Source organism: Limulus polyphemus, unplaced genomic scaffold (genome assembly GCF_000517525.1).
Source record: "Limulus polyphemus unplaced genomic scaffold, Limulus_polyphemus-2.1.2 Scaffold78, whole genome shotgun sequence".
NCBI lineage: Eukaryota > Metazoa > Arthropoda > Merostomata > Xiphosura > Limulidae > Limulus > Limulus polyphemus.
The window spans coordinates 528,293-555,360 of NW_013665688.1; the positions used below are offsets into that span (position 1 = coordinate 528,293).

The 27,068-nt window shown below is 31.4% G+C and overlaps 2 long non-coding RNA genes across 2 annotated transcripts in view; one reads left to right on the forward strand and one right to left on the reverse strand.

Moving 5' to 3' along the window:
• The window catches only part of LOC111087851, an 83,223-nt gene extending 80,203 nt beyond the window's left edge, over positions 1–3,020 (reverse strand). The window contains exon 1 of the long non-coding RNA XR_002612478.1: positions 2,770–3,020. This is a non-coding gene — a long non-coding RNA (uncharacterized LOC111087851). The remainder of the gene's footprint in view (positions 1–2,769) is intronic.
• A 1,705-nt stretch (positions 3,021–4,725) lies between these two features.
• LOC111087862 lies at positions 4,726–27,068 on the forward strand. Its single transcript, XR_002612491.1, has 3 exons — positions 4,726–5,116; positions 10,769–10,774; positions 27,055–27,068. It is a non-coding gene; the product is annotated as an uncharacterized LOC111087862 (long non-coding RNA).

A 27,068-nucleotide genomic window follows, 5' to 3' on the forward strand; every position in this document is an offset into this window, starting at 1 on the left:
TGTACCTTTGCGCTAAATTCAAAACAAACACACTTTAATGCAGCAAAAAAGGTAGGGCTCTAGCCTGGTTTACAAATCTGCTAGATGAAGAACAAAAAATGTAATGTTCGTACAAAATTAAATAGAAAATTGCCACAGAGAAGCAACAACAAACGTGGCACTAGGATCTTTTTTTTTGTTTTGCATCAGAGTTATTCGTTGTGAGGAGAATACATCTTGTGGCGCGAAATAATTTATTTTTCAATATTTAAAACAAACCCGTTATATTACCATTCTAGCATTTTGTATTTCTGTCAGTATTTGGAACAAATACGTTTTATTACTATTCTAGTATTATGCATTTCTGTTCATATTTAGTTAGAACAAACCTGTTATATTACCATTCCAGTATTATGCAATTCTTTCAATATTTAGAACAAACTTGTTATGTTACCATTCTAGTTTATGCATTTCCGAGCTCCATTTAAATACACAAACATGAAAATAACCAACAAGAACGTATTTCTCAACTACAACTTCGTCTTTCCTAACAGTATTATTAATATGTTCGTTTTTAATGGTTTCAACACCAAAATTATTAAGTTGATTACCTCTACACAAGCAGAACAAGTTGACAAAATTCGAAATTCTAGAGTTACAGCTGTAACTAGTACGTGACTTATCAATATTAAATGAAATCACGTTTAAAAATTCAACGTATTATATCCAACTTTCAGAACTAAAACTGTGACATCTTGAAAAAATACTTTTCAGAACTACATTTATGCCTAGAAAAGTAAAATTTATTTCTAAACAATTTGTTAAAAAATCTGTATAATTTCACCCGTCTGTACTACCATTAGTTGGATTTGTGTTATTTTTGTGCTATACTTTTAATAATAGTGATGAGAACAATCTGCATTCAAGGGACTATGTATACAGTATGTATGTGCTAACCTCAGGTAAGTTAAGTTGTTGTTTGCTTGTTATTTCTTTTTTTTTCCTTAACAGTCGATGCTCTGAGACAATGTTTGCACTATTCATTTCATGTCAGTTACGCCCTTCTCTTCATTTTTTTTTTCGGCCTTGTCATCCCGGTCCTGCTTTAAGACATTGTGGTACTATTGTTTCACGTTAGTCATTCTTCTCAACTGCTTTTTGACCTTGACAGTTTGATCCTGTTCTGAAACAGTGTCATAATGTCATTTTATGTTAGGCATTCTCTCTTCTTCTTCTTGATCTTGACAGCTTGGCACTGTTCTGAAATAGTGTGGTACTATCGCTTCATGTTGTACATTCCCTATCCTGCTTCTTACGTTTGAGAGCTTGGTACTGTTGTGAAATAGTGTGACACTATTGCCTCATGTTGTTCATTCCCTCTCCTGCTTCTTACGTTTGACAGCTTGATACTGTTGTGAAATAGTGTGGCACTATTGCCTCATGTTGTTCATTCCCTCTCCTGTTTCTTACGTTTGACAGCTTGGTACTGTTCTGAAATAGTGTGGCACTATTGCCTCATATTGTTCATTCTCTCTCCTGCTTCTTACGTTTGACAGTTTGGTACTGTTCTGAAGTAATGCGGTACTATCGCCTCATGTTGTTATTTTTTTTTTCATCTGCTTCTTACGTTTGACAGCTTGGTACTGTTCTGAAATAGTGTGGCACTATTACCTCATGTTGTTCATTCTCTCTCTCCTGCTTCTAACGTTTGACAGCTTGGTACTGTTCTGAAGTAATGCGGTACTATCGCTTCATGTTGTTAATTTTTTTCTCCTGCTTCTTCAGCACGACAGCTTGGTAATGTACTGAAACAGTGTAGTACTACTGTTTCATGTTGCTCATTCCCTCTCCTGATTTTTGATATTGACAGCTTGGTAATGTTCTGAAACATTATGGTACTATCTTTTCATGTTGGCCTTTCACTTCTCCTCTGCTTGACCTTTCCAGCCTGATCCTGTTTTGAGACAGTATGACATTATCATTTTATATTAGCCATTCCCTTTTCTGTTTCTTGGCCTTGACAGTCTGGTACTGCTCTGAGACAGTGTGGTAATATCCTTTCATCTTAGCTATATTCACTTCTTCTGTTCCTACCTCGACCTATTAATGAATGTTTCAAAGATCTAATTTTCTCTTTTCAGAAAGTGACAAGCGAGTTACTAGTTGAATAATTCCTAATTTGTAGCCTGTTCAAACACTACACTGAGTCCTAATAAACGCTTTTCAGACACACTATGTAGTTATACAAGTTGTATATTATGGTGTCTTTTCTTGAAATGGCTTAGCTGTTCGTTCTGTAACCAGTTTACAGCTGTCAACGTCAATGAAAATCTCTAAGAGCATTTGTTCTTCACTATTATTCTTAAGATATTCAATTTGAGATAAACAGCCGGGTAAAAGCTTTTTCTGTACAAGTTTTATCTTGTATTATTCAACATATATACATGTTGAAAATAGTTTTTTTTCCTATTATCACCAAAATAATTGAAGTATTAATTGATATAATTATATTGTCATTATTTAAACACCGGAATTAATATAAGTTACTTGTGTTAAGTAATGAATATTCCAAAAATCATAAGGCAGGTCTTCTCTAGTCGTGTTTTTATTGTTTAATCATACATAGGTAGATTATGGTGTATTTACTTTCACTAAATAAGTGTATTTCAAACTTTCTAGAATTCACGATGATGGCATAAATAATGTGCAGTGTGTTGTATTAACAGTACGCTAAAAAGCGCCCGAAAGATTTGAACTTAAGAAAGTTTGTGCACGTAGTGGTATACTTACCCTCTCTCCCAGCAGAATGGACTGGGTATGCGTTCCGGTAGACGTACAATGGCACACGTCATGTTTCGTGTCTACTGACGGGTCCAGCCACAGTTTTTGTAATTACGATTGGATGGCATGACTTGACCGCTTATTTTACAGTAGATTTATTTTCCGAATTCATTAACTCTGAACACAGGCGTTTACTGTATTTCTTACATCGCATTACGTTCAGTGTGTTGCAATATTTTGTTAACATGTGACACAACTGCAGAAACACCCCCATCATTCAATGTACTAATACCACACAACGTTGTAAACTATTTGTAGTCAGATGTACGGCCACGGCTGCATACACATTTGAATTTAGTGATTATGTTTTAGCTCATTTTCTGATGTTATCATCTATGAAATATTTTATAAAACTCACATCCAAATTGATGCTAAATCTTGCAAGTAATCTAAATAAGAAATTACCTAAATCGATATATGTGTAGGTAAAAACAATTACTTTATAGTAATGATATTACACTATGAAGAATAACTGTGACCATCATAGGTTCTTGCAACAAAAATCTCACAATAACATTAGACAAAACTGTATTAATATGCTCACATTCCCAAACTGTTTCAATGTCTCATCACATACTTTCAACTTAAGATCCAAAGAGATTTTGTAACCACTGTGAAAATTTACGACGAAAGGATTACATTTTAAACTAAAAGTCAATATTTTAATGTGTATTGCGGTGACGCAAATGCAATAAAATCATGTACTTTTTGCGATAACGTTTAATATAACAAAAGCTGGTTGCTAAAATTGTACATGTCGGCTAAATGAATGACAACAAGCAGAAATGTCCATTTTCAAGCGAGCGATAGCGTAAACTGAAGTGAGCTAAATTGTGGTACTCGTTCCAATCAAGCATCAGGGTTTCTGATGGCAATAAATGTCTTGAACTGGTTCTAATATAATTATTTGCTTCACTAGCATACTAGGAATGCGTCTTTTTTAGTTTAAAAGAGTTGTCCTTTATTAACGAGAAAATTATTTTCCATGTTGGCTTATCAAAGTCACTGTGAAGACAATACAACATTAACATGCTTTTCTGCGAATGATCCGTGCATGTCTAATGCCAGTGGACCTAGAATGATAATGGAAAATGTAGTTTCTAAGAAATTTTAATTTAAGAATAAGAAACGATATAACTTATTAAACTGATAAAACAAGTTTAAAGAATAATAGTGTGTTCCAGTCAGAAATTGAAAACAACTTAAAACTCTGGGAGAATATAGACGTAAATAAATGCTAGCCTGATATTTCAGTAGGAAAACCTGTTTATAAATACTTTTATTTAATAATTCAATCGTAATTTCACATTTAAGTTTAACGAAATAGATCTAGCTAGAAAGATGTACATTAATAGAAGAGAAATGACATAAAAAGACATTCACTTGCAAACATTCATACTAGACGAATGAACACTAACAGATAGTTCATTCAATTTCTACTAATCTAATGTAATGAATATAATATACATTAAACTTATATACTAAAATAATGTACATCAGTAAAAAAGACATTAATATCATAATAGAGTAATGTATATCAACGTTCAAAACATTAAGCTCGTGCTAGAAGAATCTACATAAACAGACAAGGTATTAAACTCATACTACGTGAATGTATAATAATAGATAAAACACTAAACTCATACTAAAATTTATGTATAATAACATTCAAGACATTAAACTCATGCTAGAAGAATGTATATCAACAGACAGAACATTAAGCTCATACAAACAAAAATGTACATAAAATAAAATATATCAACATATGATAGATAGTTTTGTGTCGATAACCAAGATTTTAAACTAGTACTAGAAGAATCCCCATAAACAGACAATAATCTAAAACTAGATGTTCGTACATCTGTTTTTAATAAATAAAAAAATAAAGATGAACGAACACCAATACACTAACCAGTAATTCATACGAGAAAACTTTTTGTAAATAGGCAAGATACTGAACTTACAGGAGAGAATTGTACACCAGTATAAAAGACATTAAAATTGTACTAGAAGAATGTACAACAGTAGACAAGACATTAAACTTTACTAGAAGAATGTATAACAGTAGACAAAACATTGAATGTGTGCTATAATAATGTACAACAATAGACAACAGTAGAAAGGAAATTAAAATTTTCACTGAAAGAATGTACAATAGTAGACAAGACATTAAAACTTTTACTGGTAAAATGTGCAACAGTAGATAAGACATCAAATTTTGCACTGAAAGAAAGTACAATGGTAGACAAGATATTAAAACTTGTACTGGTACTACAGTTGACAAGACATTAAACTTGTGCTATAATACAAGACATTAAACTTGTAATAAAAAAGTGTATATCAACAGAAGCAAACGTGTAAAATTTAGATCAGAAAGTTTCAACCTCGATTTAATTAAATGAAATCTGTAAAATAGTAAGTCAAATAATAAAAATATTATATAAAAAATTGCTTTATCCCTCCAGTTCATAATCGAAATACCAGACACTTAAAACTCTATATGATAATTCATTATAAATATGAACATGTTTTTCCAATAGAGGAGTTTGTTCTTCCACTCAAGCTTGTGACACATGTGACACATATTCCTGGTTAGTTACGTGTCACCCGCTCTGAACAGTCTAGCCTAAGCCGATGGTAACGATAACCACACAGTATTTGAAATTTACTTCAGCAAGCAAGTACACTTTCATGATGTTTTCTTTCCCTTCTTTCTTTCTCTTTTGCATAACTCTGACTTTTCGAAAATAGTTCATGTGGTTGTACCAATTTCACCAGGGAGGATTCATCCATTAAAATAGTAAATGTTATGTAATAAGAATTTTACCGGCTTTGTTAAAAACCGTACATATTTATTTTATATAAAGTAACATATATATTACATTATGAAAATGTATGATAGCGCTTATCCATAAGAAGCGTGTTTGTTATACTGTACAAACTAAAACTAATCACTACACGTAAACGTACACGTAGGCTAATCTAAACGTAAGAGGACCGAATAGCTGTGTGGTAACAGCGTTCTCGTGAATGTTTCGTAAGCTTGAAGTAGGAAGGAAATGAGTGTCACTCATAAAAAAATTTCATTAATAAATACAAAAAGCGGACATCCTTAATTTTCTTCCAATGTCAAACGAATACCAACCCAAAATATCTTGAGTGTACTTTCCACTTAATTTAATTTGGTTCTTTTTCTTACAAGGAGTTTCTTCTTGAATTAGTAAAATGGTCTAGAAGCAAGCAGTAAAAATGTGATAAACGTCCAGCCAGTTGTTTCTGTACCGTAGAAAGGAAGGCTAAGAGCAAAACTCAAAATAAAATGAAACCCTGTCGTCATTCAGTTTTTGCGATTCCAAAGCAAATGGTCTTTCAAATGTTTCAAGATTTTTCAAACAGACATGCATGTTCTCGGATTATTGTAAATAATGGTAGAGTTTGAACAAGCAATGAACAAGATCACAATCAGTTTCCTATTACGAAATTCAACAATTTTTCTACGAAGATGGAAATACTGGAATCCTAATTTTACGAAATTATGAGTGAAAATATAGAATAATGTACAACAATATACCAGCCAAACTATATCTGCTATATCCAGTGCCGACGAGTGCTTTTGTGCACATCTAAATTGCGTGCTAAATCATTGGCTGATTAATTTTGCGTTCTCACTGACGAGGTAGTAAAGAATAAATAGGCTCTTCTACTACTACACATCTTGACGCAATAATTTTAGTGTTTGCAGCAAACTTTTGAAAAAAAAAATTCTTTAAGACGTCATAGTAGACGCAATAAAAGTTTCTGCCATCATATTAAAAACAACATATCTTAAAAGCGTTGCTAAACGTTTTTTTTTCGTATATCTTATTATTTATGTTTTTTGAGAATACAGAAACAATCGCATTTAAACTTGATTCAGATAAGATCTGAAAGGAATGAAAAACCTGAACCACGTATTGTTTTCAAAGTCCGTTCAACCTTTCTGTATTATTGTCCTCTGAAAACCAGGTGGAACTGGATTGTTAAGGAAGTCTAGAATACCGTGATCATTTCGTTTTTTGGAATTCTGTTCTTTATCTTAGTAATCCTCTACTCATAATTAATTTAGACAATGAGCGAGAAAAGGCTGACTAGTAAGCTGACCTTATTTGCTGGTTTATTTGTTTCGAATATTTGCGCAAAGCAACACAAGGACTATCTGCGCCAACTGTCTTTAATTTTGAGCTGATAGACTAGAGAGAAGTTGCCGCCACCCACCGCCAACTATTGAGCTATTCTAATCGAATAGTGGGATTTGACCATGACTCTTATAACGCTCCTACAGCTTCAAAGTGTAGAACACAATTGTACGTCAACAGGACGTGAACCAGAAAAAATATATATAATAAAGGCAATAAATACAATAAACATAATGAGGCCTTCTGAAACATAAATAGTAAAAACTGCCTTATAGATTTGGATGCGTTTTGGGGGAATTTCACCAATTGTTTGTTATTAATAAGACATATTTAGGTAGACTTCGAAATTTAAAAAAAAATTCAACATTAAAATGCCAGCGTTATTGGTTTAAGTTCTATCCTGCTGTTGTTGTGTTTCCTCTGCATAGCTTTGGTGTTTGTTTGTTGTTGTTGTTGTTTCAAATATACGCAAACGTTTCATATATACAAGCAGATACTTTCGTTATGTTAACGCTGTTTACAACGGTTAGTTTATCAACTTTCCATGTAGATGACGGTAACATCACTGAGTTCTTAGAAAGCCAGAAACTACATTTTCGCTTAAAATGTCAACAGAACTCAAGAGTTTTGCATGAACATCGTTTGCCATCCAGCTTAGTTGAATTATATGTTCCTGGTTTTAAAAAAACTTCAAACAAACATCATTTCCTGAGCTTGAAGAACTTGACCTTTGACTTATGCTACACCAGTACTCTGTCAGTTTGACTTGTTAAAAACGTATATATATATATATATAATTAGTTAGAATAATAGTGTAACCTAATAATAGTTGGGTTAATGAACTGAAATAGCAAACTGAAAAAAAGACAATGTCATGTTTCTAACAATCATATATTCTTGTAACAATCTCGTTGTGTGATGTTTATTAATATCTTTGTATTTTAATTATATTGTATTCTTAGCTGAAAAGCTAAAACGTTATTCCAACTTAAATACTTCTTTGTTCAGTAATTTTCGCAATATCTAACCCTGTAAGAATATATCGTGATCAGCAACTAACTTGTCATTCTTATTACATGAAACCTAACAGTCTGATTTGAATTAACTTTGTGTGTTTAGCATGTTTCTAGACAAACTTTTGTGTTGAAAAGAATGCACCCAAGCTAGATATAGTGTCTACATTTTACATCATGTATATTAGCACCTGTATTTTCATCGCTACACGGATTCGTGAAATTATTAAGTATACGTGTTGCCACTTCTTGAATCACAATATTTGGTTTGTATAGGCCTAGTCCTGTAACCAATCATCTTAGTCAATTACACTCTCAAAAATAAAAGTGCTTCAACACAGTCATGATATCTTAATTTATGTTTTATTATTAGAACGAAACTCAATGATGTGGTTAATCTAGTTGAAACATTTAAATAATTCTGATGAAAAAGAACAAAAGGGAATAAAGTATCATTCAAGAAAGGTAATACAAAAAGTGTGTATGTAGTAAAAATCTAATTTAATTTAAGGTTTCCACATCAAACCTTTGAGATTGAATATTTCAAATATTTATACTTCTACAGATAGTAATTCTACGAGTGAGACTGTATTAATTTAGTTTCAAAATTTATGAAGGCCCCCCAGTGGCACAGCGGTATGTCTGCGGACTTACAACGCTAGAATCCGGGTTTCGATACCCGTGGTGGGCAGAGCACACATAGCCTATTGTGTAGCTTTGTGCTTAATTACAAACAAACAAAATTTATGAATACTAAATACGATTCGATATTTCTAAATAATCCCGATTATGATTATCGATTATTCTAATTAGATCATTAAAAAACACGGAAAAATATAGATGAATAAAGATAACCTAAGCAAGAATACCAAACGAAAATTCACAAACGTAATGTATTTATTTTTAAAAATATTTTTAGTGTGCAGTGTAACAAAGATAAGAAAGGATTTTTTTTTCTTCTATAAACCCTTTAAATGCAGGTGAAGATAACTACGAGAGCAATGGCTCTGACTGCTACTCTGTGAGTGGACACACAAAAGACGCTCAGTTTTTTATGTACTAATCGAATCGAACTATAGGTATCAAGAAATCTTATACATTCGATTTCGATGTTGATTCTAATGATCGAAATTTCGATTAATCGCTCAGCACTAATCTCAAGGTATTTTCTGTGCGATGTTATTTAATATTTCTAGTGACGTAGATGACAAACGAAAGACTCGGGCGTTATTCTTGCTAAATCGTATCTTAGAAATATTTAATCGGCTAGCATACACTCTTCTATTTCCTAATTAAAAATTATATTTTGGTCAACACCCTAAACAATAAACTTGTGACTTGGTTGCCACCGCTTCACGACTCTTGATCCCACAGTAGGTCAGCGGTAAGTTTCTGGGCTGACAGTGGTGAAATCCGGGATTTGATTCCACTTGGTAGCCATAGTGCAGATAGCCTATAATGTGTAGCTTTGCATTAAACAAACAACCATGACTCCCTCTACTGAGAGTATTTTCATATATAAAATAAATGACATCTACTGGACGATCTAACAAAAGATCAGCATCTTTTGTAAAAACGTAGAATTACATGAAACGTAAATCATCTTCTACAATGATTCGACTTCATTTCACATTCCTCTAAGAAGTCTTTGTTGTTGACTCCTAAGTTTCTGGGTCCGTTTTGATTGTACTCTTTCAGACGACGATTTCTTTTGTAGATGACCACTTTAATTGTGGATTATAATACAAAGTAAAGAATACATCTAAACTGTGTTAATACCTTCTTAGAAACCTTTTATAATTACATAGAATTTATGTGTGACACTTTTGTTAGAAGTTTTTGTAGTTCAAAATACGCCTCTTAGCATGCATTAAACTAAAAACAATGGCCCGGCATGGCCAGGTGGTTAGGGCGCTCGACTCGCAATCTGTGGGTCGTGGGATCGAATCCCCGTCCCACCAAACGTGTTCGCTCTTTCAGCCGTGGGGGCGTTATAATGTGACAGTCAATCCCACTATTCGTTGGTAAAAGAGTAGCACAAGGGTTTGCGGTGGGCGTTCATGACTAGTTGCCTTCCCTATAGTATTTCACTGTTAAATTAGGGACGGCTAGTGCTGATAGCTGTCATGTAGCTTTGCGCAAAATAAAAAACAACAACTAAAAACAAAAACTTAATGCAAACAGCATCTAACAAATATATCAAATCACACTCAAATTAGAAGTTCAAGATTAGAAGTTAAATTAGTGTTCAAGAAGCTTTTAACTCCTGAAGAATTTAATGAAAACATTCAGAAACCAATTCTTGATCAAGTTTGGAAAACTCACACTCTACACTACTAACTAAACTATTCGTGGTACAATCTCCTTTTTGATATTCATGAAAGATATAAATAAAAATAAAGTTTATCAGCTTTACAGCCTTCACTCAAGGGTCAATAATGAAGATTTGCATAAAAACACAATAAAACACAACATGTATTATCATCCATGTTACAGTATCCACTGAAGTATTTCGACGAAGTATGTCAAATTTAGAATAAGTATAAGATAAGTATATTAATTATTAAGAAAAACACCGGTCATATTCGATTGTGTTACAGTGTTAAAGATTACTTAACATGTCAATATGATAAATTAAGGAGAGTATAAATCGTGACATTTCTCATCAGTGACCTTTTAATTTCTTTTCGTATATATATACAATCAAATTGGCAATTTTAAATTCGTGTCTAGTATTACTTTCTTAACATTTTAGACAAGCACTAGGTTTCCTGTATTGTATATGTTTTCTTTCGATATAGGATTATTTTCGAATATTTAAAATTCATCAGCGGTCCCCCACTGTCTAGACGTGTTTTCCTAGGACAGACAGTAAAGGTCAACTCCGGTAATCAGAGGTATAAGTGGGACCACGTGGTGCTAGAAGGGATAATCTGAAGTCGTCTTGCCAAGTTTTACTTTCTTCTTGCATGTGCCCTTTCTGTCATAGCTTGCACTCTCGAAAATGTTTTATGAAATATGTTTTTTCTACTTCTATTAAAAAAAGAACATCTTGAAAACAATTTAAGGAAAAAAAACATCCATCCTTCCCACAAATAACAGTTTTTAATTAAATAATGATAAAAAATTAATATCGTCGTATTTCTATTCATTTTATTCCAGGAAGAACTTTGCGCGGATATCCGAAACAAATAACAAATCATTTCTCTAGAAGTTATTTTTTATTTCTATTTATTTTTCCTTCAATAAAAATTAACTATAAAATGACAGGCCTGTTAAATGTCCAAAAACATCATTAATTTTTTTATGGCAATCATCATTATTAATTTCCTATGACTATATTTTCAACATTCCAAAAGGAAACCAAGTAAAATGGTTTTTTTATCAGTGTAAACATTAAATTGCATTACATTATATTATAACCTCGTTAAAAATGTGGTTGGTCTTTTGAAACTAACAATAAATGTGGGAGCCGAGGGTGACCCAATGGTTAGCGTATCGGACTGTGGATCTGTGGGTACGCGATTCGTACCGTTACCATCCACAAAAAAGAAGATATCAGCGCTCCGTACTTTGGGACCGTGCGTGTGTTTGTTATAAGAGTGATAGTTAAGTCCCACTTTTCAATTAGAGTAACCCAAGAGCTGAAGATGGGTGGTTTATTAACTGTCTTTCTTCTAATCTATTGCTTCAAAATTAGGAACGGCTAGTGCAGATAGGCCTTATCTGGCGTTGCATAAAATTCAATAAACAAACAAAAAACAGATTTGTAGAGCAATCTTTAAACAATGACGCCTAATTTTTGTCTCTGCGATTTTTAAGGTAACTTCCACTTTTTACTGAGATTGGACGTCCTTGTTTCAATTGTTCTAAAAGGCTTCTGAACGAATGAAATAATCTTGAAACGTAATTCAATTATATTAAAATACATCAATGCCTCCGCTATGCTCACCAGTGGACATTTTTAGGTATTACATATTTTTCACGGACAATGATTTGGTTTACACAGCAGTGTGGAGCTCAAAATGAATTTTAATAGATTCGATCATTTTGTTTTCTTCACCAAAACTAATAGATTTCACTTCTTAAGTTCAGGGATGTTTGGACAGTTTTTGAACTTTACCTTTTATATAACATTGGAATAAAAAGTCCTATCACTATTGCATTATGTTAATGATCATATACGAAATAAATACAAATAAAATAAAAATATGTAAAAAGCTCTTTCCTATGGCCTCCCAGTAGCACAGCGGTATGTCTGCGGACTTACAACGCTAGAATCCGGGTTTCGATACCCGTGGTGGGCAGAGCACAGATAGCCCATTGTGTAGCTTTGTGCTTAACTTAAAAAACAAACAAACAATCTTCCCTATGAAAGCCAAATCATCATAGGCAGTAGAAACACTGAACCTCGAGGGTCACCTTTCGCATTTTTTACTGATTTGTCATTAAGAAATGCCAACTTAAATCGAGTCAGTAAAAATGCTAGCAACTACAACCCGCTTTGCTTTAGACTCTGCATTTTGTTTTACCGACTTAGTTATATTTTCAATGTTATAGTTTAAATTTTTTGAAGAGTGTTACTTTACTACTTATAAAAATAATGCAGGGGCACATGTCCCCAGTGCTACACAAATCATACATTTTGTGTTATTTTTTCTCTTTACTTTTGACATTATTACCACTGGCATTTATATTTAATTTGCAATGTTTAGCACTGTTAATGTCTGTGATATATTTATTCCTGGTATTATTTTTGCTGAACGTACAATGTCTTTCATTATTACCTGTATCATAATTGCTTTGGCATAATTAACCTGACATTTTTGTCTGTAACATTTTTACTACATCTGCATTTTAACAATATAACAAATAACGCTTGTTCTTGACAACAATTTTTGGATCTGTGATGAGGGTTTATCGTGTACAATCAGGTGTTTCAGTTAAGTATCAGACACTGAAGAAGAGTTTTATTAGAACAACTAGAAATAGTTTACGATATTTTCGGCTGTCTCAATGTAAATTGTTAACTGAGACATGATAATTTGAAGACAAGAGATTGCCCTGAACAAAAGAGAACAAAGTATTAACTACACAACTTTAAATTTTTAAAGTTTGATTTAATTAGGACATCTAATATGTGTATATTTGCAAATGTTGAACAATGTAAATTACACTAATGTTGAATCCATACTGTAACACTAGACAATTGCACTACTTAACCATATAATTAAATGGCGTATTCTTAATTTGTAATTCATAATAACTAGTGTAAAGAATGGTTCTTAACATACAATAATTCTGAGTAAATGATATAAATAAAGTAGATATAAATAACTAAAAGTTTAGTGCTATTAAAGTAGTTTTTATTTTCAAACAGTAGCACCTTAGAAGCTATCCTCCAGGGAGTTCATTGTTCATCGCTACAAGTTGTAAGGAAATACTTATAAAAAATACTGACCCATAAAAACTTTTCAAAACTTTAGAAATGTATAAATTCTGTTAGAAGTACGTATCGTTGTAATATCCGAATTTACTCCATGTTTTGTTCGTTAACACAGATCGTCTACGGAGCAGATGATCAGTATAAGGAGAAGTTAACAGTACATGTTGAATCTTTAATGAAATGCGAGAAGAAGAAAATGGGGACAATTTTAATGTTTAAAAGGGACAAAATATTCATCAATATTGTATCTTAAATATGATGACCACACCTTTGTCAGTCTGAAACGTAAACGTCAGTTAAAAATACACATGTTTAGAAATATACTAAGCTGTGGTCAGTAGGCCCAAAATTATGCAAGTTGCATTGCCATTAATCAAAGAAAGATACACCTGGTTAATAGATGTATACACTTCTTTAAGTTTCATTACCCTGAAAACTGAAAGTAGTTCACGACATTTATTAATGTGTTTGTACAATGTATTAAGTTAAGCTTCATTGCCCTGAAAACTGAAAGCAGCTCACGACATTTATTAATGTGTTTGTACAATGTATTAAGGTTGTAAGTGAAGTATGGAATAAAAGAAATTAGTAAAAGACTAGGTTAGGACTGAAATAACACGCACCCCTTCCAGTGTGTTAACAGTGTGATAACCGTAGAACAAGATATGTAATATAACATGCATGTTATTCACAATATTCCCTTTACATTTTTCTGACATTTTTTTTTCCGTAAAAGTCTGGTAAGGTAATATGGTAAGGTAGGATGTGTATTCTTGATCTTATGTTAACAAGATACTAGAAATAAAAATCTTTGTTTAAACCGCTTTATTTATTAGATACGCTCCACTACGTTTATTATACGAATATTAACCTGAATGAACTTATAACTGGGGGTATTCTTATAGCCCAGAAGCTTCCACGTACAAAACAAATCAAGAATATTTAAAAAATCACTTTCATATGACATATCCACAAAAATATAAATACTTAAATGCGTGATGTGGTATGTGTTATATAGACGAACTATATATCTATATATTGAAGCGCTCAAGTCTGTGACTGTTATACAAGTAAGATATATATACAGGTATAGAAGTGTTTAATGTTATGATAGAGTATGTTACAGTAGTATTTGCTGTTACAGAAAAACTTGCCCCCCAGTGGCACAGAGGTATATCTGCGGACTTACAACGCTAGAATCCGGGTTTCGATACCCGTGGTGGGCAGATCACAGATAGCCCATTGTGTAGCTTTGTGCTTAATTACAAACAAACAAACAGAAAAACTTGATCCTGTGATACGATATCTTGTCGAAGATCTAAGATATCAGGAAGGATATATATATAGATGTTTCATTTTATTTGTCATAAAACCAGAACAATATTCTATTTCTGTTTTTGCACACAGCACATGTCAATCTCCACATATTTATTAGACCGGTTACTGCTAGTAGTAACCATAATGTTTTAAGTTCAGAGCATCTTAGTTTTTGCAGTGTTAATTCTTCTATTGTTGAAATTGCTCTGAAAAAATGTTTTGTCCTTTTTAAGGTTTTCGGCATTTAAAAATTTAAATTATGTTCAGACATCAGGAGTTGGGAATGTGCAAACAACAACCACGATGTTGTTCAAAGTTCGTACAATCTCTCGAAAGTTTCCAATGGTTGTCTTGATATATAAATAATTGAGTAATCAATAAGTTAGTTAAGGAAGATGTTTGTTTAAGTTATTGAAATAGACACTTTACTCTTTTTTTTTCTAACGATTTTAGATTTAACTGTTACGTAGTAATATCTGTAACAGTGAAAATAATTCAAATATATAAAAGTAAAGATAAACAATACAACTTTCAAAGGTGTCGCTGAAAATGTTAAGAAAAAGCAAAATGTCAAACCAAGCAGTGTCTAATTTAAGTGTTCATTCGTGATGTTAATTTGACAGGTCGCTTAAAGCTTTTATTTCAGTTACTCACCACATAGACTTGTTTAAAAATCTCATTTCATTGCAGTACTCATCGAGTAGGTATTGTTTGAAACTCTTTTTTCATTGTAGCCTTCATAAAACAAACATTGTTTTAAAACACGTGTCTTTTACTCAAATAGACATTGTATGAAACCCTAGGTTCATTTAATCATCAAAAAGACATCGTTTGAAAACATTGTTTCACATTTATCCGACTTGTTTAAAAACCTTGTTTAATTTATTCCTCAAACGAAAAACATTTAATACCATTATTTCAAATGTTCATCAAATAAGCATTGCTTAAAACACGTTTCATTTACTGGACAAATGGATCAAATAAGCAATATTTAACCCCTTATTACTTATTCATCATATAAGTAATACTTAACCCACTTATTTTACTTATTTATTATTTAGGGATCATTATCTTAGCAATTATCATCAAATAAGCAATATTTAGCCCTCTTAATTTACTTACTCATCAAATGAATAATATTTCGGAATATTTCATGAATTTTTAGGCTAAAAGCATCAAGTGGTTTCTTAATTTTTGAATGTATACTTGGAAGTTAGAGAACTGTTCTGCTGATTTTGACTTTAAAAACTCTGTTCAGGCGAGTAGATGAAAAACAAAAGTTTTAAATACTATTTAACTACTAACTCAAACAAATGTGTTAAACATTAATGTTTGTGAGTAAACGACTCAAGGGTTTAAGGCAATGTTAACTATTTTCTATTTAATGAATATGGGATATGAAACTTTATGTATTTGGTGAGTAAATAAAATAATGGTATCAAATAATTGACATTTGCTAATGCTAAACATTTATTTACATCTGATAAATAAATTAAAGAAGGTTGTTTGTCGTGCACGTTATTATTGGCCATATAACCACATGAAGCAGCTAGACAGTATTCTATGAAAAATTACATGCTTCATAATGTAAATAAATTCCTTAGCATTAGTTAAGCCAGTTTTCCACTTCAAGATTAAATGAAGTGATATATATATCAATATGTCGGATATCATTCCTTCAGAATGCTGGCTTGAGCAATGCCTGGTCTAGTTCATAACGAAGAGCTTTTCGCTTACCGAAAATTATATATTTACTTATACATAATTATACATTTTTGTACATCTATATTATTCATATCTAATAATCGCTCCAGTTATTAACATAATTCAAACTAAAAGGGTTTTTTTAATTAAAAAAACGAATATAGTTATGTAACTGAAAGCATTTTCCACAAAATTTACGAACAGCACACAATATTTAATATGACTGGTTCTCTATACTTGTAAGAAATCACTTTACATTGTCAATTACCCTACAAAACATCATTAAAACAACGTTTTTGTTTTATTCCAAATGATTATTTTAGGAACAGCACTAAATTTCGTACATTCCACATAAGGTTTGCTATAAAGAAATGTTTTCAATCAGAAGTTTTACCCTATGACGTATATGTAATAGATATATAATGGGTACGTCTCTCGATATCATCATAACAGGGAAAGAACAACTGAATTCAAAATCTTCTGTGTGTAGTTTAAAATCATGTGTCCGGACCTACTGAGGATTCTCTATCTTTTTTTTTTTTAATGTCCTCTCAAAAAGGTTGGTTAACATTGTAGTAGGTAAATGATTCTACGTTGTAAACTTGATTCGGTTCTCTTGCTTATAATAATTATTATTGGTTCATATGCTAGTGTTACTGTTTTCTTTCTATTCTAAAATCAAGATTATATGTTGAGATTAGAATTGTACGTTCTATTGTATTAAGTAACTTTTGTATTATGTTTTATCAATAAAATGGTTGATATTCTATTTATATATATATATGAGAAAAAATATGTTCTACTTTCTATTGTATTCTATAATTCATTTCATGATATGTTTTTTCATAAAAGTTGTTGATATCTTAACAAAATGGTTATGCGTTCTGTTGTATTCTATAGGAATTTATGTGTTAAGTCTTATCATAAGAATTGTTGATATTTTATTTACAAAATGTCTCAAGGTTCTATTGTGGTCTATAATCCATTTTGTTTTATTATAAAAATCGCTGATAGCCTAACAAAATGGCTGTGATTTTACTCTGTTCCATAATGCAAAATTACTATTTTGCATTATGTTTTATCATAAGAATTGGCGATATTTGGACAAAGTAATCTTATATAATTATGTTTTATCATTGAAATAATTACTCATGTCAATAAAAAATGGCTCTGCAGTCTACATTCAATAAACCATTTTGTGTTGTTTTATCATAAGAAATATTTATATTTTAATAGAATGACTCATCCTCTTATTGTGTTATAAATTTCCTTATGTTCTATCACAAGAATTGTTTGATATTCTATAGTCTCATGTGGTCTATAGCTCATTTGATATCATATTCTATTAAAAGAATTAACTAGTGGTATTTTAACATTATAACGGCTGAACGTTGTTCTGGTCTTTTACAATCAAACTCGCATTATTTCCTATCAGAATAATATTATTTTAGAATTAAAATGGGTTTATATTATTTTCTTGGTTTATGTAAAAGTACAACCATTAATAAGCTCAGCTAAGAGTTACTTGTCAGAATATGGTTTTCTAGTCCACTCGATTAATTAAAAATAATATATATATATATATATTTCGTATGATGCGAGAGTTAAAACATATGTTAATATAGAATTCGCCAAAATTTACCATGAATATCTATAGTAGTATTTAAAGCAATGTTTTATGATTTTATATGTTGCATAGAATAAATGAAGTGAGGCTCCTGTTTGAGTATTGTTTACTCAGTTTATAATATAATACATGTTTTTATGATGAATACACAACGTATCATTTTTTTTTCAGAGGTTTGACTTTATCTTTAGGTATATGTTTTTTCCTAAATTGTTACTTATTACTACAAATGTTTTTCACACTAAGAGCTCAGAAATCCACACATGCTACTACGTCTCGTGTAATGGTCTTGAAACAGCGAGAATTCCTTTGTGTTTCATTGTATAACGTTTTAAATGGCGCCGATTACCTCCAGCTTTCATGCCTATCTTTCGACGTTTATTTGTTTCTACTATTTCACGAGTTTATTCCTAGTAAAAACTAGATTTCTATTCCAATTACTGATGATGTAACTTTTGTGAGGTCACACGCAATGATTGTACTTATGATTATTTGAAACAAACCTAATCGCATATGAAAACCTACTGGGCAATTCAAATATCTCCAAATTAAATATGTATTTGTTAGATTAATATTAAGTAATTTTTCAAGTTTCATTTAACTGCATTTTGAATTGTATCCGTAGTTGGAGTCTCTCGAAACATTCTGACTACATCAAAATAAGTATGACTATTGATGTTCGTTTTCCCTGTATAGATAACGATATAGACCATTGTTAAAAAATCTAAAGTCTCAGCTTTCAATTAAATTAAATATTGATAATGATGTTTAGGTTTGTATTGCTTACATATGATTTCTGTGAAGCTTCTACTATATTAAAGTGAAAAGTTAAGTCCTTTTGGTGTAATAATGATTGCATATATATAGTGCAAAATGCAATACCTTTTTCCCAGTTTTTAAGTTAAAGATAAGACTTTACATGTAAAGTTGTTTGTGCACAAAGAGAAACAAATATGGACTTTCCAAGTGCAAATAATAAGACACAAGCGTATTACAGCATAAACCTTCCAGATGTAAACACTGAGAAATAATTATGGTAAAATATGGACTTTCCACATGAAGATTTTTAGACACGAATGAAGTAGAGTATACAATTTCCAAATGCAGATATCCCATATGTATTATAGCGTAGACTTTCAAGGCACAGCTACTGAGATATAAATTACTGTATAAATACTGTACAGTTTGCATTTTACAGGTGCAAACAGATACTGAGATACAAATCACTGTAAAAATATAGTACGGTTTGGACTTTACAAGTGCAGGTATTGAAATACAAATACAATAAAATATAAACCGTCCAGATGTATTTACTGAACCATAAATACTGTTCAGTATGAACCTTCCACATGTATGTATTGAGTCATAAATACAAATACTGTATGAACCTTCCAGAAGTAGATATTGAGACGTAAGTTTATAGTATAATAAAATAAAGACTTTTCAAATGCAGACACTGAGACCCAAATATAGTATAATATGAACTTACAATACGCAGATACTTTATAAGAAACAACTAACATAGTACAGTGTGAACTTTCCAAATGTAGATATGTAGTCACAAATATAGCACATTATTAATATGTCAGATGCAGATGTTGAGACACAAATATGGTGAGGTAGAGATTTTTACACATGCAGATATCAAAATGTATTTACTGAACCATAAATACAGTTCAGTATGAACCTTCCACATGTATGTATTGAGTCATAAATACAAATACTGTATGAACCTTCCAGAATTAGATATTGAGACGTAAGTTTATAGTATAATAAAATAAAGACTTTTCAAATGCAGACACTGAGACCCAAATATAGTATAATGTGAACTTACAATACGCAGATACTTTATAAGAAACAACTAACATAGTACAGTGTGAACTTTCCAAATGTAGATATGTAGTCACAAATATAGCACATTATTAATATGTCAGATGCAGATGTTGAGACACAAATACGGTGAGGTAGAGATTTTTACACGTGCAGATATCAAGATATTCGCTTGCAAAACGTGAATATTATGCATAATAAGAGAAAACAGTACAATATTTCTGTAAATACATTCATTTTATGAATAAAATCAGGAAACTGAAGGAATCTTTAAGCATAATAATAATTAAAAAACAGGAAACTGAGCAAGGATTTTGTAAGCATAGCAACTTTGGGAATAAACATCTAAACAAACAACAATTCTTTAAAAATATTAATATTATAACATTGTTGAATTATTTCCATATTTTTCATTAAATTCTTGGTTGAAAAGTTAAGAAAGAAAACATTTTCTATGCAAAATCCTGCATAATTATTAATATTATTTACACATATGATCCAATATATTGGATCGGTTATAAATAATTGATCGTTAAATGTCAAATTTAACTTCTCAGTCATTGTTGCATACTTTGGAAATTAAATGCGTAACAAAAGGAACATTTATTGTTAGTCAAACAAAAGTTTCTAAATGTTTTCATAAACTGTCTGAAAGTAAATCGCAGTTGCTGAAAATGGATTGTTAGATTCAATTAGATTCCTGCTAAATTCTAAATATTTAGATCACTAACACAAACACTTATGTGTGAATGGTAAAAAAATATCTACTCCCCCTAAAAAAAACGTAACAGTCACGTACCTTACAAATAAGCAACTGAACTCAGATTCATCAAACAAAAGCAATAGGTTGTAATTATCTATCTCTAAGTGTAACAACACTTTCATTCAGCTTCGCTCTGCAATATTTCTATATATTAACAAAGAATCTAAACATAATTACAAAGGTCTAAATGAATTTCAACAACAATTATAGTACACATTATAACTGAAAATATTGTGGTGAGAGCTCGTCAAGATATATGTAACTACATGTAAATCCACAGTCTTTCCTATTTCTACACTTTCTAAGATGATATCTTATTAATTTTGGACATCTCGCTATTCTACTTCCGAAGGCTTTATTAAAAACCACATCGTCGTACCTGAGAGAAATTAATGACTAATAACTTTATCATTTTCTGTTGATCAAATATCGGCAGCTTTCATACTTGATGTGAACTATGATATTCTTTTTAAGCCATTAGATCCATTCTGTTAGGCTAGAATTAATTGTACATTATACAAATAAAAAAAGTTCTGGTAATAAGTATAACAGTTAGTGTCATATTTGAAAGTCAGTCGTGTAACGAGTTAAATTGTACTATAACGCATTTCTTACGTTTTTATGATTTTCCATTTGGTTTGCTTTGAAAGTATATTTTCAGGATTTGTTTAAAACATACATGCTTTAACAAAATACTATTTCCAAATATTCCAAACTTCTGCTTCAGTATTCACCAAAATAAATCAAAATTTATACCTATGTAAACTACTTTTTCAACCAGTTACTGCACGGACAATGTCATTAATACGTAAATTACCACCTGAATTAAGAAGTGAAAACGTTCACGAATTGCTCTAAATGAGTTTTGGAGGTGGAGGTGGTTTCTTTAAACGTAGTTGAATTTGTTTGGACAGGAGTAGCTATCTCGTGTTTATATGTCATATTACTTAATAACTTTAAAAAGTTTCAAGCAAATGCAGTTTAAGGTAGAAATCTCACAAGTGTCTTCACGGTCTCTTAATCAAGCGTTATTTTAAAGCAGATTACATTCCGACGGATAAAACTGTAATAGGTAAGATCAATTTATCCTTTTAATATTTTCATTACTTCTGGTTTTCTATGCAGTCTTGGAAATTTTCATGTCTTATATGTGAAATTTTGATGATCTTCATAGTTTTCTGTGTAGTTTTGGTAACTCTTGTAGGTTTCCTGAGTAGTCTTGGTAATTTTCAGGTTTGATTAATGGTTTTGATAAATTTCGTTGTTTCTCTAGCATTATTGGTAACCTTTAGGGGTTTTCTGTGCAGTCTTTCTAGCTTCATGTTTTTTTCGTATTTTTTTATTGAAATGAAGGTTAGTAGACTTGTATAGTTAGAAAAATTACCAAAATTTCACAGAAAATAACCCAAAATACAACGAAAGCTATCAAAACAATATGTAAGTTCAATTTCGTAACCTATCTTTCAATCAAGTCGTGTTTACTTTGAAACACTTTTTTTTTGTCACTAAGTATAAAATCACTAAAAATATATCTTGGAAATGTGTAATTGTAAATAGAAAATTTCTGTTGGTTCACTAAGGCGCCTTGAATTCGTAAACATGCTACCGCCGGCTCTTTCAGCTTCTATTCATTTAGACCTTTGGTTGTTGCGCGCTCTTTGAACTTGTATTTCATTCCGTTTAATGTGATGTCTAAGTAATTTCTTTTTTAAAAGATCACAGAGTTTCGAGTCCCTTGGGCAAAGAAAAAAAATAACAGCTCATTATTCTGAGCAGCAAATGACGATTCTCAAACAGACATAAATCCCTAAATCAATTTTTAAATTTCAGAAATATTATGGTAAAGCGACTTCAAGTTTATACAGATTCTTTCTTTTTTTTTATTCATTCGGCAGTTAACTCTACTTATAAAATTCGTTATTATCTATTGTGTTTGAGTAAATTTTGGTGACTAAATACTACAATAAATATATATGTTTTGTTCGTAATAATGCTTATGGTTGATCCTGTAATTAGTAGGGGAATGGTTAAATAGCAAATAATTCAGCTCTTCTTTTTTTAGTTGTTTTTAGTTTATTTCTACTCGCCGTAAAAGTTTTACATGGGAAATTCCGTAGAACATTACCGTCAATTTGAAATAACTGTAGAAGTCTTTTTCTCTACATGTTGCCTCTTTTTAGACGTGGTTGGTCTGACAGGGAATTTGAATAAATGGGATTACGTTCCATGTGAGATACTGCAGAACCATCTGACGGGGCAACGACTATGTAAGCTCTAAGCTTGTTCTACATGTACCGACGTAAGGGTGCCTTCCCTAGGCCTGGTTCAAGCTTTTGTGCGGTCTGTATAAGAAACCGACGAGGCGGCGCCCGAGTTGCATGCAGTTCGGAGCACGAGAAAAAGCTCGGGTTTGCTTTCTCACCCCTTTAGGTAGAGACGTTAGAGTGAGGGGAAGGGGGAGAGAATTAAGCTCGATCTTACAGACTCCAGAGTTGTAACTTCTCATCGTCGACCTATTTCACATTTAGTGTTACGTCACATCTAAGCGTTACCGTAACGCTTTATCTGATATATAGTCTAATTCTTTAAAGGTATTTTTGGGGTAGAATTATGAATGAAAAGGTGTATTTTAGATGTTAACGCTCGCGAGGTAAGCCGGTAAACGCTGTGGGCTAAGTAAAAGTAGTGGATTTTTTCAAACCACCTTATTTACGTATCAACTACACTAACTATGAATCTGAAAAAAAAAAAATTAATCGAATTTATAGATTTATTAAACGCTAAATATTCGAATATTTTATGTGGAAAACGACCGTTGTATTTTCCTTTTAAAGTCGAATAACCTTTTATATCACTAACTATGTTGTGTAGTTACATATGAATATAGATCCTTTCAACAACTGATCTACATTTTCCAAAGAAATACGAATATGCCCATAATTACTGAATTCCTCCTAACCTGAACAGATTGGGTGAACTACAATAACTGCTGGCCACCCATATATCCCATGTCTATATATATTTCATATTTCAAAAGGGAGATCATTCTTAAAATAAAGTAAAAATAATATGTAACAGCAAACGGAATTACATCCTTGTATAAGAGTGCTCATGATCTAACAATTGGTTACTGAGACAAAATTTCAAAATAAGAGTGGGGAAAATGCTCATATTTGTAAATTTCAAAAAAAAGCTTACGGGAAGATAGTTGTTTTTAAATTAGAAATTGAATCTTTAGGAAAATCTTTATCATACAATGTTATTAGCTCCAAAAATATTAGCAGAAGAAATATGGAAAAAAAACTGTGTTCTAATTTAAGAAAAGGGTGGTATATTAGACCTCAAAATTAGCTATTCTGTAGTATCATCTAGATACAACAAAACAAACAAAAATCAAGGTAGATTTCAAGACATATCCAAAGTCCATTTCAGTCTATCTTCAGACTATTTCACTTGTTTTTGAGGTAAGAAAAGTGTTAACATTTCAAAACTTTTAATTAATACCATATCAAGGTTTTAAAATTACAAGGATTCTGAATGTTATTGTTTAGAATAGATTTTAAATATTTAGGTTTTAGTTCGTACAAAAATCTTGCCCCCAATGGCACATCGGTAAGTCTGCAGGATCACGATACTAAAACCGGATTTCAATACCTGTGATAAACAGAGCATAGATAGCCCATTGTGTAGCTTTATACTTAATATCAAGCAAACCGTAAAAAAAAATTAGTTTTTTGTGAGAATAAATGTTTAATTTCTGGGCTCCCAAACAATATTAGAAATTATCAATATTTGAAAGAATATGCCATCATCATATCCGATTTGAACAAGAAAATTAATAGAGATTTTACTATTAAGGATTAGTATGAAAACGGAACTATTAATCGACCTGAAGCCATAGAGTAGCTCAGCGGTAAATACGAGGACTTATAATGTTTAAACTTGGGATTCGATCCCTGCGGTGGGCAAAGCGTAAATAGCCCATTGTGTAGTTTTGGGCTTAAACAAAGAGACAAACATACATCATCTGAAAATGATAAACTCAAGGATAAATAAGGAACTAATATTTTCAAATCCACTGATAACGATCTAAAATTGAAAGCCTTAAAAGCTAGACTTTTGTGAGAAGATTTTTTAAAAACTTTGATATATAAAGTTTGTCACGAGATAAAAGAATTTATAGAATGTCACGTGGCAAAAACTTCTAAAAATAGATTGTGACGACTGCCTGTAGAACATTTCCAATTCTCGACCTTGGAGAAAACAAATATTAAACCCTCTTTAATTGGCAGAATTCAAAAGATAAATTAAATCAAGCTATACTAAAAGTGCTAAAAAACGAAAAAAAAAAGACACTTGTGAAGTAATTAGAGACAAATGGCATGATTTATAAAAAAAAAGTAAATGTTATGTTATGCAAGAGCGCTGGTTGTATTTTATGGTAAAATACAGTTTGACTTGCATATTTATATATTGCATTAGCAAATAGTCTACCGCAAAAATGTAAAAAAAAGAAATTGTGTTTTCACTTAACAACAGGATAATATATTAAATCTCGATATTAATTATTATATAGGATATGCTAAAATGATAACTTCGAAACTAATTAATGTTGATATACTACACCTTACAAAATATAACCATTTAGCTCTAATAAAAACACTGTAGTTCATCGCTGATTTTTAATATCGCAAAGAAGCACTGAAAGTAAAACAACGACGAATAACATTAGACAATATAACAGTCGATATTAGTCGATATTTACAAATAGAGCAATAGTTAGAGCATCCCTCTGTAAAACACCTAGAAATGAATCAAGAATAAAATAGGATGAAAGTGTCTAGCAAGTTAAGAAGAGACAATGAAACAGAATTAAAAATACTTGAAAAAACAGTGCAAAATTTACAGTGGACATAGGCCATGTGTGTATGTGTATGTACAGAAAAGGCAAAATTATTTATTGTCTCGGGAAACATGTCAACAACCCCATTAATTTATGTTACAAGGCTTTCAAACTTTACTCCTCCCTCATAATTATAAATCAAGATCTATACTAGTAATTAGAAAAATATGCCCGTTCTTTATTATGGCAGGCTATGTCTTGTACATAATATCTCTAAGCCTAACGCAATAAATTAGTCCTTGTGGTTTGTCTAGTACACCTTTATTCATACGTCTAACAAGAAGGAAAGTTGGCTTTCACTTTGTAACATATAAAAACAATAGAAATAAAAAGAGTAGTCCTTTATACTAGAATATATTTCTCATTTTGTATTATTTCTTAGTGACGAAGCATTATTTGAAAAACTGATTTATACACGTCCGTCCAAATACAATCAAACCACATTGCCTATTGTGGCTATTTTTTCAAGCATAACGTCTTTAGAACGTTTCTTTTTTCTCCCTCTTTCTCTGGCTGTAGTGACATCTATAGTTATGGTAATTGTTTAAGCTGTTTGAATACCGAGAATTTGTTTAATGTTAGCTGAAGAAACATGAATAGCGTTATACTTTATGTAATAAATTTAAATAACCTATCTACTCATACGTATTTCAAGAGACTATGAACTTTTGTATGGTAGAACCTCTCAATCTGTTAACCTGGTGCACATTGGGTAATGTACTTTTGTGTAGTAGAGTCATCATTCTGTTAACCCGCTTATACGTGTGTGTATGAAACTTTATGCAATAGAATCACTCATTCTATTAACCGTGTACACGAGGCAATTGGAAAGAAAATAATTTTTAACGAAAGTTTGTGCAATCACTGGTTACTGTATCTAGAACACGTTCTAGACGTTTAAATTTGTTTATCGTATTATTAGTTCTTAGTACAGTTGCCACCCTGAACAGAATTCAATGTTTAATCATGTTCTATACATTGTTTTTGTTTGATTACATTCAATCTAAAAAAAACATCACTATTATGAAATAGGAGAGTGTTTTACTTCCCTAATCTATCTTAATACGAATAATTACAACGTAAGGTGAGTGGGTTGAAGTACAGTGTGTATTATGTAAAACAAAAACACTTTATTGAATATGGTTTTAATTATCTTACACATACACACTGGTCAACCAGTAACGGGTATCTACAATACATGAGGTCGGTATTAATGAGATCGCACATATGCCTTGTTATCGTCTATTCATTTCAGTTAATGCTTAAATTGTTGCACAGGATGGTCTAAAATTAGTTGTCCATAATTATATGTGCTGTTTAAAAAACATTTGATTTGCAACCCCAAAACTTGTCATGTGTCAGTCTGAGTGTCACCCTTGTGTACTGTTCAGATACACATACACACACACACACATATATAGATATATATTCTAAGAACTTATGAGTGAAAATAAAGAAGAATGTATAACA